We start from the raw sequence: 4,876 nt of genomic DNA, 5'->3' as shown, positions 1-4,876 counted from the left end.
ACAACGCGACTATTTTTATAAACTTCTTTACTAGCAAAAATCCTAACGTCAAAATGGCGTCGTTGCCGGGGAATTGCTAACGTGTGCCTTATTATTGGTTATTGTAAATATGTTTTTAAAAAAAATATTTTTCTTTTACTTGTTTATTTGTTTCTTCTTTTCCCCCTTTATTTCTGACAACTACTATGAATTCTCACCCCTCTCGCTTTGAGTCTAGTTCTAATTTTGTTGCAAGGAATGGAAGCTATAACAGGAATATGCATCAAGGTCAAAGCAATCAAAGACCATCCTACAATGCATACCAAGCTGATAGATATGGTGGACCGCCTAGTAGCTACCAACAAGCCCCACCGTATGCTCAGAGACCATCCTCACAACATAACTTTGAACCACCACACTCACAAGCCCCTTTCCACCATTCACCTCCATATGACCCCAATCCTTATTCACCACACCAACCACCATATGAACCATACCCAGAACCACCACCTCAATATACACCATCTCCATATCCTTATCAAGAGGAACCACTTCCGTGTTATGAACCTTTTCTCCCAACAAATGAACCCTCCTATCCACCCCAAACCTCCATGGAAAGCAAACTTGCCTCTATCACTAGTCTCACCTCTACTCTTCAAGCACTTATATCCTGCATGGGCCAACCCTTTTGATGAGCGGATAATTTGTACGCTTTTTGGCATTGTTTTTAGTATGTTTTTAGTATGATTTAGTTAGTTCTTAGTATATTTTTATTAGTTTTTAGTTAAAATTCACTTTTCTGGACTTTACTATGAGTTTTTGTGTTTTTCTGTGATTTCAGGTATTTTCTGGCTGAAATTGAGGGACCTGAGCAAAAGTCTGATTCAGAGACTGAAAAGGACTGCAGATGCTGTTGGACTCTGACCTCCCTGCACTCGAAGTGGATTTTCTGGAGCTATAGAAGCCCAATTGGCGCGCTCTCAACGGCGTTGGAAAGTAGACATCCTGGGCTTTCCAGCAATATATGATAGTTTATACTTTGCCCAAGATTTGATGGCCCAAACTGGCGTTCAAAGTCACCTTCAGAATTCCCAGCGTTAAACGCCGGAACTGGCACCAAAGTGGGAGTTAAACGCCCAAACTGGCACAAAAGCTGGCGTTTAACTCCAAGAGAAGTCTCTACACGAAAATGCTTCAACGCTCAGCCCAAGCACACACCAAGTGGGCCCGGAAGTGGATTTTTATGTCTTTTACTCATCTTTGTAATTCTTAAGCTACTAGTTCCCTATAAATAGGACCTTTTACTATATTATTTTCATCTTTGGACACCTAGTTCTTAGATCATGGGGCTGGCCTCACGGCCATGCCTAAACCTTGTTCTTATGTATTTTCAACGGTGGAGTTTCTACACACCATAGATTAAGGTGTGGAGCTCTGCTGTACCTCGAGTATTAATGCAATTACTATTGTTCTTCTATTCAATTCAGCTTGTTCTTATTCCAAGATATCACTTGTTCTTCAACTTGATGAATGTGATGATCCGTGACACTCATCATCATTCTCACCTATGAACGTGTGACTGACAACCACTTCCGTTCTACCTTAGATTGGGTGAATATCTCTTGGATTCCTGATACACGACGCATGGTTGATCGCCTGACAACCGAGCGCTCGCCTGACAACCGAGCCAGCCATTCCGTGAGATCAGAGTCTTCGTGGTATAGGCTAGAACTGATGGCGGCATTCAAGAAAATCCGGAAGGTCTAACCTTGTCTGTGGTATTCTGAGTAGGATTCAATGATTGAATGACTGTGACGTGCTTCAAACTCGTGATTGTGGGGTGTTAGTGACAGACGCAAAAGAATCACTGGATTCTATTCCGACATGATCGAGAACCGACAGCTGGATAGCCGTGCCGTGACAGGGTGCGTTGAACATTTCCACTGAGAGGATGGGAGGTAGCCACTGACAACGGTGAAACCCTTGCATAAGCTTGCCATGGAAAGGAGTAAGAAGGATTGGATGAAGACAGTAGGAAAGCAGAGAGACGGAAGGGACAAAGCATCTCCATTCGCTTATCTGAAGTTCTCACCAATGAATTGCATAAGTATCTCTATCTTTATCTTTATGTTTTATTCATCATCTATACCCATTTGAGTTTGCCTGACTAAGAGTTACAAGGTGACCATAGTTTGCTTCATACCAACAATCTCCGTGGGATCGACCCTTACTCGCGTAAGGTTTATTACTTGGACGACCCAGTGCACTTGCTGGTTAGTTGTGCAAAGTTGTGTTTATGCCATGGTATTGAGCACCATGTTTTTGGGGCCATTACTAGGGATTATTTGAGTTGTGAAAAGTAGTGATCACAATTTCGCACACCAAGTTTTTGGCGCCATTGCCGGGGATTGTTTCGAGTATGGACAACTGACGATTCATCTTGTTGCTTAGATTAGGTATTTTTCAGAGTTCTTAAGAATGAATTCTAGTGTTTCAAGATGATGTTCTTATCATCACCAAAGCTGATTGATTATCATCAATTTAGCTCTTGAATGCAATGTCCTGCTGAAGCTTGGCTATTCATGTCTAATTCCTTTAGACTGAAGCTTTAGACTAACATTGCATGATTCCTAGAATTCTCATTAAGAACTTTGATATCTTTATTTTCTTTTCCACTTAAATTTCGAAAAAAAATCCAAAAAAATCACAAAAACACAAAAAACCAAAAATATTTTGTTTCTTGTTTTAGTCTAGTGTCTTATTTTAAGTTTGGTGTCTTGCATGCATTGTTTATTTGATCTTGGTTCTATTTTCAAGTCAATAATACAGAGAACTGAAGATTCAGTACATGCAGCAGAGAAATTGTACAGAAAAAGCTGGGCGTTCAAAACGCCCAGTGAAGAAGGCAGACTGGCGTTTAAACGCCAGCCAGGGTGCCTGGTTGGGCGTTTAACGCCCAAAAAGGTAGTGCATTGGGCGTTAAACGCCAGAATGTGCACCATTCTGGGCGTTTAACGCCAGGATGGCACAAGAGGGAAGATTTTGTTTTCAAATCAATTTTTTTTCCAAGTTTTCAAAATTTTTCAAAATCAAATCTTTTTTTTCAATCAAATCTTTTTCAAAATTAATTTCTTTCCCTTTTCAAAGATACTTGCTAACAATTAATGATTTGATTCAACATTTCAAGTATGTTGCCTTTTCTGTTGAGAAAGGTTTAATGTTTGAATCATATCTTTTCTTGTTAGCCAAGTCATTAATTTTTAAAATCAAATCTTTTTAAAATTGTTTTCAAATCATAACTTTTCAAACATATCTTTTTAATCACATCTTTTTCAAAATAGTTTTCAATCATATCTTTTTAAATTCTAATTTCAAAATCTTTTTCAAAAATTACTTGATTTCTTTCCCACTCTTGGTTTTCGAAAATCAATTAAAGTTTTTCAAAATGTTTTTAAAATCTTTTTAATTTAATTTTCGAAAATTCTTCCCCTCTTCTCGCATCCTTCTATTTATGGAGTACCACTCCTCCTCAATGCACAATTCGAACTCTATCTCACTAAGTTCGAATTCTTCTACCTCTTCCTTCTATTTTTCTGTTCCTCTGACACCTCAAGGAATCTCTATACTGTGACATAGAGGATTCCACATTTTTTTGTTCTCTTCTCTTTCATATGAGCAGGAGCAAAGACAAAAGCATTCTTGTTGAGGCTGATCCTGAACCTGAAAGGACCTTGAAGCGGAAGCTAAGAGAAGCTAAGGCACAACTCTCTGTAGAGGACCTAACAGAAATCTTCAAAGAAGAAGAACCCATGGCAGCCGAAAACAACAACAATGCCAACAATGCAAGGAAGGTGCTGGGTGACTTTACTGCACCTACTCCTGACTTCTATGGGAGAAGCATCTTTATCCCTGCCATTGGAGCAAACAACTTTGAGCTTAAGCCTCAATTAGTTTCTCTAATGCAACAGAATTGCAAGTTCCATGGACTTCCATTGGAAGATCCTCATCAGTTCTTAGCTGAATTCTTGCAAATTTGTGACACTGTCAAGACTAATGGGGTTGACCCTAAGGTCTACAGACTTATGCTATTCCCTTTTGCTGTAAGAGACAGAGCTAGAACATGGTTGGACTCACAACCTAAAGAATGCCTGAACTCTTGGGAAAAGCTAGTCAATGCCTTCTTGGCAAAGTTCTTTCCACCTCAAAAATTGAGTAAGCTTAGAGTGGAAGTCCAAACCTTCAGACAGAAGGAAGTTGAATCCCTCTATGAAGCTTGGGAAAGATACAAACAATTGATCAGAAAATGTCCTTCTGACATGCTTTCTGAATGGAGCATCATAGGTATTTTCTATGATGGTCTATTTGAACTGTCCAAGATGTCTTTGGATAGCTCTACTGGAGGATCTCTTCATTTGAAGAAGACGCCTGCAGAAGCTCAGGAACTAATTGAAATGGTTGCAAATAACCAATTCATGTACACTTCTGAAAGGAATCCTGTGAACAATGGGACAAATCAGAAGAAAGGAGTTCTTGAGATTGATACTCTGAATGCCATATTGGCTCAGAACAAAATATTGACTCAGCAAGTCAATTTGATTTCTCAAAGTCTGTCTGGAATGCAAAATGCACCAGGCAGTACTAAGGATGCTTCATCTGAAGAAGAAGCTTATGATCCTGAGAACCCTTCAATGGAAGAGGTGAATCACATGGGAGAACCCTATGGAAACACCTATAATTCTTCATGGAGAAATCATCCAAATTTCTCATGGAAGGATCAACAGAGACCTCAACAAGGTTTCAACAACAATAATGGTGGAAGAAACAGGTTTAGCAATGGCAAGCCTTTTCCATCATCTTCTCAGCAACAGACAGAGAATTCTAAGCAGAACCACTCTGA

The 4,876-nt window shown here is 39.4% G+C and overlaps 1 non-coding gene across 1 annotated transcript; it reads right to left on the bottom strand.

Annotated features, from left to right (window-relative positions):
* Positions 1 to 4,193: 4,193 nt before the first annotated feature.
* LOC130949526 (small nucleolar RNA R71) lies at positions 4,194 to 4,301 on the bottom strand. Its single transcript, XR_009073404.1, has one exon. It is a non-coding gene; the product is annotated as a small nucleolar RNA R71 (small nucleolar RNA).
* Positions 4,302 to 4,876: the final 575 nt, after the last annotated feature.

This window comes from Arachis stenosperma, chromosome 1 (assembly GCF_014773155.1).
Source record: "Arachis stenosperma cultivar V10309 chromosome 1, arast.V10309.gnm1.PFL2, whole genome shotgun sequence".
Lineage (NCBI taxonomy): Eukaryota > Viridiplantae > Streptophyta > Magnoliopsida > Fabales > Fabaceae > Arachis > Arachis stenosperma.
Note: the sequence above shows the minus strand (reverse complement) of the source record. Positions and strands in the feature narration are given on the sequence as shown.